Below are 12,952 nucleotides of genomic sequence, written 5' to 3' on the forward strand. Positions count from 1 at the left end.
CATGTGATCTCCAAGGAATGAGCTTCTGTGGACCCTAAGAAAATTGAAACAGTGGTAGATTGGAACAGGCCGAACTGTGTGGCGGAAATTCAAGTTTCCTGGGTTTAGTGGGCTACTATTGTAGATTCATGGAAGACTCATTGTAGATTCATGGAAGACTTTTCACGTATCGCAGCCCCTTTTATCCGCTTGACACGCAAGGCAGTAAGATTTGTTTGGTCAGAAGAATGTGAATAGAGTTTTCTAGATTTGAAGCAAGGACTAGTTACATCTCCCATCCTAACTCTGCTTGTTAACGGAGTAGGATTCACTATTTACAGTGATGCTTCAAAGAAAGGACTCGGTTGTGTATTGATGCAAAACGAGAAGGTTATAGCCTACGCCTCCCGTCAGTTGAGACTGTATGAGGAAAATTACCCAACCTATGATTTGGAGTTGGTAGCGATGGTCTTTGCCTTAAAGATTTGGAAGCATGACCTATATGAAGAACCATGTGAGATATTTACTGGTCACATGAGTATAAAGTATATCTTTACCCAAAAAGAATTGAACATGAGATAGAGGCATTGGTTAGAAATTTTGAAGGACTACGACTTGACCATAAGCTATCACCTTAGTAAAGCCAACGTGATAGCTGATGCTCTAAGCCGAAAGTCGTCAGTTAATTTGGCAGTTTTAATCACATCCTAGAAAAACATTTTGGAAGATCTACACAGAGTAGAATTGAGATTCGTGGGCAAAGTTTTGGGGCTCAGATTGCCGCACTTCAACTTCAACCCACCTGCAAGAGAGAATCAGAATTGCCTAAGACTCCAACCCCGAGTTGTGCAAGATCAGAAGTAAGCTAGGTGAAGGAAAGGAATCAGAATTTCATGTTCACTAGGACGGCACCTTGAGATTCAGCAACCGCATTCGTGTTCCTAATAATGGTAATTAAAAAGGAAAATTATGAAAGAAGCTCACATTATAAGTTATTCGGTGCATCCTGGAAGCACAAAGATGTACAAGGATTTGAAAGACAACTTTTGGTGGAATAATATGAAGAGGGAGATAGCCCATTTTGTATCACAGTGCTTAACCTGTCAGGTGGTTAAGGCAGAACATCAGAGACTTGCGGGAACATTGCAACCACTTCCCATTCTTGTGTGGAAGTGGGAGAAGATCACTATGGACTTCGTGACAGCTCTACCTCGTACACCCTCAAGCAATGATATTGTGTGGATAATAATGGATAGATTAATGAAATCAGCCCATTTCACACCAATCAAGACGGGCCTGACAACTGAAAACATTGCTAAACTATATGTGGATCAGACTTCGAAAACATTGCAAAACTATATGTGGATCGGACGTCCGGCGCTGCAGTTTTTCCCCTGGCAGGTCAAACTTCAAAAACTCATAACTTCTTCATTTCTTGTCCGTTTTTTACGTTCTTGTACTCTACGGACATGGAGGAAACGCGTTCTTTTTGTTAAAAATGATTCCAAAAATATTTGAAAATTCTATAATGATGTTAATTCTGAAGTACTTAGAAAGATCCTAGTTTGATTTCCCATTCCTCTCCCGTTGACCTCATTTTATTCCGGGGTTGGGATTTTTGTATTATGATTCATCTCCTTAGATCTCGCATTGATAATAATGGGATAATTGTGATATTAGCTGATTGATTACGAGTCCGGAAGATTCAGAGAGGAAAATTTGAGGTACGCAATTCCGTACTACTTTAGTGTGAGGATTTACCATTCGATAAGTGCCTTCGATCATAGCTTCCTCACCCTTTGAATATGTGCGATCCTCGGTAACCTTAGACTTCAATTTGGGTCTTCCATGCTTGTTCTTTCATTGAATGAAATCTATTGAATCTCATACTCGTTGGTAGCATATGACTTTTGTATTGAATACGTGACCCTTTCTGATATAAGAACCTTTTGGTCACTGTATAGCCAACTATTTTAGAAAACCTTTTTGGAACCAATGTGAATCAGTGATCTTTAGACCTTCAAAAATCTTTTGGACTTTGTGCATATGTGGACATCTTTTGTGGAGGCTTAGGTATATATGCTAACTATAAGGGCCCGTACCAATGGGGGTAGTACGTTGGCTTTTGGGTCCTGTCAGTGGGTGCTATTCGCTTACCCTTTTGACATGTATGTGAACTTAGGAACTAGTTTCAAACTGCGGCCGGTCAGGTAAAATAATTTACATTTTGGGCTAAGCCGATGACCATTTGGTGGTTTTGTACCTTTTTTATTACTTTCAGGGATCTCTCGGGACTTTGTGGCTCCCCTTATTGGGACCCTCTTTGACGTGACACTTTGAGATATGGCTTTGTGGACTTTGCTTCTCAACTATTGTACTTGTATTAACCACTTCATGTGTAGTTTGTACCATCTTCATTTACATATTGATTCCCTCTTTGTAGCATTCTTTGACCCTAGTTTTGTAGTGAGTCATTATGTACTGAGCTCTTCAACTGACTGTGGTTTATCATTTTCAGATTTTGACCCTCGTGTTGCGGATGAGAGTGGAGGTGTGACTTTTCGATTTCCCTTTTTCGTTGTTTCTTCTAGTTTTATTAGACAATGAGTATTGTTTAGGCACTATTGAGATTATGTTATTTTATTTATTAGCGGTTATTGGGGAGAGTGAGAGTAAGTGTTAAACATTTGAATTATTTATGCAAAGAAATTATATGGTGGCCGACCGTTAAGTCCCGTCAAGGTGGACGTCAGAGGTACCACCGTTGATATTTGATCCAACAACAACCTCTTAAAAAGTGGTCTGCTGTTTGTGGGGGCCGGTTCTTTCCCGCTTCCCTCTCGGTAGCATGGGATCACCACATCGAGTTTTGGGGAGTGCTTGTTTGTCTGCATTTCCTGTGAACTCGGGATCGGGGTCTGAATTTCATAAGAAAGAGTCTCAGAGTCACCACCTTGGTTAGGGCTTAGAACCCGTGTCTGCTTTTCAAATGAAACAAGGATAATGATCTGAGTTTCTTTGCAAGAGCGGTAACCAAAGTTGTACTCTAGGATTGGGGCCTAGAACCTGTAATTTTACTCTGTTTGTTAAGGCGTGGTCTTTACAGAAATTAGAGTAAGGGTTATGGTTACATTCGACGAAGGTGTTAGGCACCCCTCATGCCCAGGTAAACCCGGTCTCTTGACTTTGTTTGACAGTTTCAAATAATTTTATCAGAAATCTTAATTTTTACCCTTTATTACGATTAGGCTTAATTCCTTTGCGTAAATGAAAAAGGATTTGAAGAGGAAAAAAGAAGAATCAGTTCTGGCGTTATCCGTATTGAAGGTATATTTACGGAATGTTTCGAGTCCCTAGAGGATCTCGCAGTGTGACCACAATCAGGATAACTAAAATAAACGGAAGCGACAAGACATAAAGGAAAGAAAAAGGTGGGTTTCTGATTCCCTCCGTTTGTCAGACGCCGTTGGAGCACGAGGGCTCTCGTTTTTGTCTCTTTTGTCTATGGTAGGACCGGAGACAGAGTGGCGGATAAGGAGAGGGAACGTAGCCCTATTTACAAAGAGAGGTACGGAATTTACGTTACAGGACCCAAGGCTTGAAGCCATGGATCCTATAACTACCCTGTACGGTGTTTTATAACAGAAGTGCAGAAAACAATGAAATAAATGTAATTTTATCAAAGGAGCAGGGATGCCTCCTAGAAAGTCGGCGGCGTAACGACGCTAGTTGGATGGCGGATCTCCGAGTTCTCTAGAAATTCGGCAGAACAACGACGCTAGTTGGATGGTGGATCTCCGAGTTCTCTAGAAATTCTGATGACGAGCTTCAGGTTCCCTGAAAATTCGGTAGAACAATGGTGCTATTTGGATAAGATGCCCTGAGTTCTCCTAAATTTGGTAGAGCAACAGTGCTAGTTAAAGGGTGTCGCTCCGAATCTTCAGAAATTCGACAGAATGCCGACGCCTAGTGCGAGCTCCGTAAGAATTTCTCTACTTTCTCTCTCTTGGATAAAGAAACTAGGGTTTATAAACAAAGTCTACTTTGAAAATAGTTGAAAACCAGAGACAGGTTTTTTTATCCAAAAATCAATTTCTGAAACAATGAAAACCTTATTTTAGGCTTACCACCTCCTCACCTATATATAGGTTTGGATGGAAATCATAAGGTGCGATTCCCAAATCGCAATTTACGATTTGGTGATCACACCCAGCGATTTGGTGCCACCTATATGTTGGGGGTGTTTTGGGTGTTTCCCGGAAGTTTCTGTGGGCCGTAATTCCTTCGTTTGGACTCCAAATCGTACGCGGTCAGATCCGTTGGGCTATTTGCGGCGAGGGCATCCAATACCTAGCTACACACTTTGAAAATGTGTGCGTAACTTCCCACATTTTTTTACTCAAAGTTAAATTCAAACGAGTTCCATGTGAAAACGGGCTTTTTAGTTTTGCCGTAAAAGGCAGGTGCCATGTGGAAACGGGCTTTTGGGTTTTAACTTTGGGACAAATTTGTTTTGGAGAAGTATTTCCTGTTTCATGAACCTGAGAGAGAGACCGAGAGAAAAATAACAGAGACTCCGGTTCATCATCAGACTCTTCCTTGCCACAACCTATCATTTGTACCACCTAGACAAAATTGGGTGTCTACAGATGCCCCTCTTTGGTAGAGGGTGCAAGGCACATGAATGCCAAAGTAAGAAGATAACAAAATTTTGTCACTGAGAACTAATGATAGGGTTGTAAGACTCACATCGGATCCTTAGGCCTGTAGCCTTTATGGAGGAATCCTGCTGTTAGGTTCCTTGAGTGGAAACCTCTCGCTGACAGTTTTGAGTTTTGAAATTCCACTTAACAACCCAAGACGGGGTTCAATTGGGTGTCTTTTAAAATTTTAAGGAACTTTGAAAAACTTTCTTCTACTTGTTTTAGATTGATTAAAAAGATGAATTACCACAATAGAAAGAGGAAGCTTGGACACAAGATTTTTAAGTGGTTCGATCTTAAACCCAAGACCTACTCCACTCTTCCCGAGTTGATCTTTTAAGGAATCCACTAGTAATCTTCGCCACACCAGTCGATTTCAGCGAGCACCATCTCTCCAAGGGACTTAAAAACAGCGCCCCTTTCGCCAAATACAATATGAGCACAAATGCTCCAAGGGACTTAAATACGGTGCCCCATTCACCAAATATAATGATGAAGAGAAGAATGTAGCTTACTTTGCCTCTTTGTAGGCTGATTACATGTATAAAGCACTCACTCTCACTCTAGAAAGAAAAGAACAAGTAGATCATAAAGTCTCTCAAAGGTATTCCAAGATTAAAGGCACAAGAGAGAGGATGAGAGTATGATTGTGAGTCTTAATGTGATTCTCAGCTTTGTATGTACTCAAGGTGTGTTAAATGAGTCCTTGAAGAAGTCATTTGAAAGCCTAGAGACCGACCCATATTTATAGCATAAAGTGAAATATGGCCATTATAGGGTCTCTAACGGTCATTACAGAAGCATCGCTCGAAATTCCGTAGTGACCGTTGAGTCTTTTTATTTTTTGATTAGAACCTATCACGAAATTCTGTGGATCCCCACAGAATTCTGAGCACGGAATTCCGTGGAGTCCCATGGAATTCCGTGAAGGCTTCTAGACTGCAAAATTTTTATTTGATTGCATCTTTGGCCTTCGGAATTCACTTCTGATGCCTTCAATGGAATGCCATATGCGTCCAAATATGAGTGGACACCACCATGGTCATTCACTTGTCCAATTAGGTTCATTTTATGTTGATTTTAGTTATCTTTTTATGCCTTTAAAATGAAATACAAATGATGAACCAAATACAATCTAAGTATAAGTTGTTCTTCAACTTGATGGCACTTCAATGATGCTTTGTCTTGGCTTCAATCAACTCCCTTGATTAGCATGTGTATGGCTTTGATCTTTGGAGTGATCACCATCTTTTGAGCTTGCATTTTGTTCTTGCCTTTGGGGGTTCTTGATCATGTCTCGATCTTGCTTAGTTCTTGCTTTCTTCATGCCTTTGAATTGTTTTGTTCTTGAATTATTTATCCTTTGAGGTGCAACCTTGAGATTACTTGGACTTGACTAACATTCACTTAACCATCAAAGAGCATTAGTCCAAATAATCTTTATTCGACAAATTGAGTTTGTTAATCATCAAAACATAAGATTATGAGTACTTGTTGAACCCTTGGTCTAACAATCTCCCCGTTTTTTATGATGGCAAAGACAATTTGCCTTAGGGTAGGAGCTCCCCTTATGGGTTGATTAAAACAAATAATGCCCCTCCTAAGAATATGATTTAATTGACAATTTGAGCATTAAGTACAATGATACATAATTGAAAGAATTTAAGCTTTGCTTCCACTTAATTTATGCATGTAATCATAATTTAGGATCTCAAATATTCTCCCCCTTTTGGCATCACAAAAAAGGGGAGAGTACACATGATGAAAATAAACTAAGGCATATGCAAACCACAATATATTCCATCCATGAAAGATAATATCATGTCATAAAATCTCAAAGACAAGCAAATCACAATATATTCCATAAAGAAAGGCCATATAAGAGATCATTACAAAATGAAGTGCTTGGCCATTCACTCCTACAATCAACAAATGAGCCACATGCTCACAAAACAAATACATAGATTATAATGTCTGATCACATACAAACTAGATAGAACATATAAAACCACAGACAATGTCATACACACATCAAACCATAAACAAGCCCAAAATGAGATAGCAAAGCTAAGAACTAGATAATAGAGTCCATATAAGTATAGTGCTCTAGAGGAGGCTGGTGAAAGGAACTGCAAGGATACTGACTCCCCCTACCTGCTGCAAAGTACTCGCAAAGAGATGGATTGAGTGTCCATGTGAGTACAAAGCTGATCAAATTGTGCAATGAAGAAATCCTCGAGAGCCTTCTGCATGCCCAATAAATCCTGGAGGGTACACGCCTGAGTAAGGTCCTGTGTAGTCTCCATGCCCTCTGGTGCCTGGTCATCCTGCTGCTCATCTCTCTCTGCGTCAGACGACTCATCATCATCTGAGTCCTCTTCCCGATTAAGTCCCATCCTTATAAAGGAACGATCATTGAATGGGCCTTTGGGTGTGATCGTCGCTTCCCCGGTCAGAGAGACACCATAGTGGCGGAAGAATCGAGTGACAAGCATGCCATAGGGTACATAGGAACGCGATTGACAAGCTGCCTCATGCATGAATCGAAAGATGATGTAGGCAAGGCAAATGGAGTGACGCTCAAATAGACAGTTATGGACCCGCGATCTCGAAGTTGCCTGAGGGGGCATCTCGATCTCCACACGATGGAGAGCTCTGCTAAGGCTCTCTTGAAAATAGCGCCCTCACAGCATGAGTATGGCGATATATGAGATACCTCTTGATTCAAGGACAAAGCCCTAAACCAAGACGTACCTGAAAACGAAGAATAGTAGCCATCCAGGGAAGTAGGCCCTGGAACCCAAAAAATATACTCTGTCGCAACGGATAACCAAAGATAACAAAGGTTCGTGCCTGGTTACGAGTTGGGGAAGGTGTTAGGCACCCCACTCGCCCGAGCGCACTCGGTCTCTTATGCCATTTTTGTTAACTTCAAAGAATTTTGAGCGAAAATCATGTAAAACGGGAACAAACATCACTGAGAAAATGTTTACTTAAGCATGCATGACCCAGAGATAGATAAGAGAAAAAAAACAACCAAGTCCTAACTCATCACATCTAGGAAAACAATAAACGTACGCATGCATAGCTACGGCTAAACAAATAATGACAGATATAATGAGCAAATATCAGGAGATAAGATAAGCAAATAAACAGTAAAGAGCTACATCTAAGCATGAAACAGGTAAACCAAATATGATAAGCAAGTAAATGCTATAGCTAAGCATGTGAAACTACAGTTAAATAAGTATATGATAAGTAAGCAAATGTTATGGCTAAACAGATAATCAAAAGATGAGCAAGTAAACGCTACAACTAAGCATGTGAGTAAACAAATAAGCAAAGCAATAAGAAGAGAGACATGCTACAACTAATCATATAAGCATATAAGAAATAAATAGTCATGTACCTATATAAGAAATAATGATAAACAGTGGACAACAGACCCTAAAACTCTAAGAATCCTATAAAAATGTGCATAGGGTGATCTGGACCTAGATGGCCGTCCTCCAAGCTGCCTATGTATCCAAGCCTATTTTTGGAATAAAGATCAACGTAGTTCGGTGGCATATTCTTAGCTACAATGCCTATTTGTGCCTAGATCACTAAACTAGACTCGACCTATTTGACTTGAGTTGTAATTAAATTTTGTTGAAAATGTTTATTTAAGTTGAAGTGGATTGTAGATTTTAGGATACCCTATATACCCTAACTAAATGCAAGTTTATTCCTAAACTAATGCAGGTGGTCCCTATATCCTATGTGCAACTAGGCTGTATCCTAGGGAGAAGATTGACTAACTAAGTGAATCCTAATCTAGCCATCAGTTGACGCCATGTCAAACTGACCGCAAAGAGGCTCCTAACTCTAGGACAGACTCCTAACTCTATCTAGGACAGACTTCTATACATCTAGGACAAACTCCTATACATTTAGGACAGACTCCTAGTATAAAGGAAGATCTTTTTTAAAAAGGTTTATTGAAAAATCTTTGTTTGAAAGAGTTTTTTATTTTGAAGGTTGATTTCTTTTTGAAGGTTTGACTGGACTTGGGATAAAAATCCCAAGCTGCCTACGTACTTCGTGGAAACGGATCAAGCCAACGTAGTTCGGAAACAGACTTTCCAAAATACATTTTTAGTGTTTTTTTAACTTTTTTATATTTTTGGATTGTTTTTGATGTTTTTGAATTTTTAAAATATTTCCAGTGGTTTTTAATTTTCATATTTCAAATGTTTTTGCAATTTTCAGAATGCTTTCACCCTTTCAGCTAAAGAAAATATATAAAACAACACTCCGTGATCCACAGCCTGGTGGAGTGTCAATACTAAATGATAGAATCCCTATGGCCTAAGGGTATCCCTAACAGGTACACTAATGTCCTAAGGTGAATGATATGATCTTAAGATAAGCAATGCTCTAACAAGACTGAGCTAGTCTCTATTAAAGAAGGTAGGACAAATTCCTAAACTAATGACCTTGTGAAGGTAGGACAAATTCCAATAACCCTTTGACGATAGGACATAATCCTATGGCTCTGTGAAGATAGAACATCATCCTATATCACTATGGAGGTAGGACAGAATCCTATTACTCTAAGATGGTATGATAGAATTCTATGACTCTATGAAAGTAGGACAGAATCCTAATCTTTATGACAGCAGAACAAACTCCTAAACTGAAGGACTGACTCCTACCTAGAGGACTGACTCCTAAACTGAAGGACCGACTCCTAGTATACAAGCTCTAAAAGGAGTGCTAACTAGACTAAAGAAAGTCTCCTAGACACAGAGGTGGGCTCCAAGTATCCCTATTATTGCCCTTGCAATGATAAATAGGGTTTAGGGTAACTATAAAGACTAGGTTAGTCTTCTAATAATAGGGGTGTTCTATAGATAAGGCTAGATGACTCTTTAATGAGACCAAAATGGTCTCCTAAAAGTGCTTTGCTAATAACAATGCTTGTCTCCAAAGGAGAAATACCTAATGAGACAAAACACGTCTCTTAATGGGGGCTCTAGATGACTCTTTCATTGTCCGCTACCCCCTCTCTTAAACAACCATAAAAATCTACAAGTATCCCTAACCTGAAGATTAACATAGACCTCTCTAGTCTTCCTATAACAAAAATTCAAAACCCACGATGAACAAATGAAAATCTATGCATTGCTCTCTTGGCTTCTTTTTGCTCTCATTTCAAGCAACTACGTAAAAACAGCACCAAAACCGAACATATCACTTGCATTACCTAAATGCCCCTATTAAAAAGCATAGAGTTCACACCAAAATTGATACAAAGAATGATACCCTATCAGAATTCCATCACCAGCTCACACCAAGATATACAAGTCCTGATAAGAACTAAATCAAACTATCTGCTTTCATCATTCAAGTGAATTCCAAGGACCATAAAATTTGAACGAAATGATAGACCTAAAGTTTCCACTGTGTCATTCAAATACATGCAATGAACCCAAGAAAAGAATGAAACTCTCTCTTTCTAGCTCATCCAAGGCTTCCTTTCAATAATTTCCAACCTAAAAAGACCACTACTGATGGTTTATTAAATTCATCAAGAGGTATCCTGGAATTTGGAATCCAATATATAAAAAAACAATCAGAAGAAAGCTTCCGTTCTAACCCCAAAACATCTATTATTACAATTCTCCATGACCAAAAATAATATGCCCCAGACACTAAAAGGAAAAGTGAGCTTGATCAAACATGCAGGGTATCCAACAACTAACAACAGGTGCAGGCACTGAAATTATAGCTGGGTAATAACATTTAGGACATTTACCATACTTGCAATAGTTGTTGACACCTACACCAAAGTGGCAGACAAATTCACAGGTGATACATGGCTTAGACTTTTTAAGATGCATCAAACACAAATTACACAATTATCAGGGAATTTAAATCTGGGAAATATGAGGGTAACAAATGATTGAAATCAGAATAGAAACCTTGGTCAAAACGTTTTCCAATATATATACCAAAGCCCCAAAAAGAAATATGGCTTCTACTTAGTAATGAACATGTAGAACTTAGCACGGCTCCCATTTCCAAATATAAGGAATCACAGACAACACCCAAAATGATTTCAAGCATAAACCCATACACCTCTTAACTTACCTGTCAAACATATACCTACGAAAAAATTATTGTAACTCTTCAAACAAAAGAAATCCACATGTTGATGTTTCTAACCAAAACATAGAAAAGATTACAGACCTACGAGCCCCAAAATATGAAAAACGAGATAAAGAAAACCATCCGGGCTTGTAAACATGCTAAACATAGTTGTATTCATATTATTTTCGGAAAAAGGAAGGAAAATAAAGAAGAGTGCCTTCAATAGTGAATGATAAAAACAACTTGTTGTCTAACCTTTAACAACTCACCCATGGATAGAATTGACTTTCAATATATGCAAACAAATGGCAAATTGCATTTGAGGACGAAAAGAAAATGGGCCTTGGTAAGTTGCCATACAACCAACAAATCAAGTAGAAATAATCGAATATTATCAATGCTCTAACTCGACATACCAATGATAACTAGGGCTTTTGGGAAAGTATTACTTATATTAAACCAATTGAGCTATGAAAATATAACAAGTCAATTGCTAACCCCCTGAATTTCCTTCATCAATGAGTCATAAAAACACTTACAACTGAATTGAGTTTGTAAGCAGAGGACACTAAGACTTAAATCAGTACATGAGATTAGATCATTACCCCAAGCAAAATCAACAGGAATCTAAGATAAATCAAGTCAATAACCAAATCCACACACCAAACAGTCATTCAATCAAGAGAAAGACTAGACAAAATAAAGATACTAGTGTTGAATCAAGATAAGTAAAAAAGAAAAAGAAATGCTACCTGTGTAATGAACGACCAACAGCAATGGCAAAATATCTTTCGGATTTTCTTGCGTCGGCAAGACCTCTAGATGCTCTTCCGCTGATGAGACAGAGAGAACAAAGATCTAGCTGAAATTTTGGAATTGCCGAAGTTTGAAGATGGTGGCTGCAAGTTCCGAACTTTCTCCTTGTAGCTCTCTCTCTCTCTCTTGATCTCTCTTTTTATCAACTCACTCTACTCTCTGCGATTTATTTTTGATTTTCTTTGCGCTTACATCCCCTTTTACATCAGAAACCCTAATTCCTCTAATCAAAATCAGCAAGACCCTCCTCTCTTCGGTGTTACAGAAAATGGGGTAGAAATAAGGGTTTCATAGCTTGGATTTAGGGTTTTTAGGAGTTTTGAGGGGAAAGGTATCAGAGCTAGAGTTTGTGAAGAGAAACAGTTTGGATCTACAAGTTAGAAATGAAAGAAGAAGTTTTGAGGTTTGGATCTTAAAAAAAATCAAGGCTTAAAGGAGAACGAAGGAAGAAAGGAAGTTATGGAGAACAAAGTAACCGAGGAGATGAGAAGAACTCCTTTCGGACCTTGGTCGGAATCCGGCAAAATCTGCCGGAGAAGATGATAGAAAGGGTTAGGGTTTGGGAGGAAAAATGGTTCAAGGTTTAAAGGAAAAATGGTAATGATGATGGTTAGTTGCAAGGGCGAGGTAGAGGTGAAGAATTGGTAGGAGATCGGAAAAGATTGCCGGAGAAGATGACCGGATTTCGACAAGATTGCCGGAATCAATGGGGTTTGGATTAGATATAGGGTTTAGGGATCATTGAAGAAGGGGGTTTGAATTGGGGCTGAAGTGGAATCAATGGAGGAGATGGAGAAGAAGATGGTGACCATGGGGGTGAAGAGCTCAAGCTCTTTCCCTCCTCCTTTCTATGCTCTCGCCCCTCTCAGTTTTTTTATATTTTTAATGAGTAATCCAGATCCCCCTTGAAGCCCTGATCGAGAGAGTATAGATAGCTAAGGGGTGCGTTGATTTCGACGCCCCTTTGCTTTGCTAAATACACCCTCGCCATGTAGCATCTTCTCTTTGGTTATTTTACACACACATTGGTCTTGGCACAACCATGCTTTGCTAAACCACTCCCCTCTCTTTGGACAGCCCATTTTGTGTATTATGACTACGCCTTTCACTCTAGAAGGGGTGGTCCAGGTGAAACAACCTTAAAAATGATACATTCGACCCCCTTTTCTCCTCGGGACAACCCCTATGTAATTTATTCACCCTCCTTTTTGTACTGGGTAATGATACAAAAAATGATATCAGTACATCCATATTTTGATGATAACACTAACTAGTTTATCTTTTCTTCATTAACTGGTCCACAGTTGATATTGATACCC

At 39.2% G+C, this 12,952-nt stretch overlaps 1 long non-coding RNA gene across 1 annotated transcript; it reads right to left on the reverse strand.

Annotated features, from left to right (window-relative positions):
* Positions 1 to 6,607: 6,607 nt before the first annotated feature.
* LOC143859734 (uncharacterized) lies at positions 6,608 to 12,525 on the reverse strand. Its single transcript, XR_013239330.1, has 2 exons — positions 11,570 to 12,525; positions 6,608 to 7,475 (listed from the first exon to the last, which is right to left on the reverse strand). It is a non-coding gene; the product is annotated as an uncharacterized LOC143859734 (long non-coding RNA).
* Positions 12,526 to 12,952: the final 427 nt, after the last annotated feature.

This window comes from Tasmannia lanceolata, unplaced genomic scaffold, assembly GCF_043159265.1.
Source record: "Tasmannia lanceolata isolate RefF3 unplaced genomic scaffold, GAP_Taslan_0.1 ptg000036l, whole genome shotgun sequence".
NCBI classification, from domain to species: domain Eukaryota; kingdom Viridiplantae; phylum Streptophyta; class Magnoliopsida; order Canellales; family Winteraceae; genus Tasmannia; species Tasmannia lanceolata.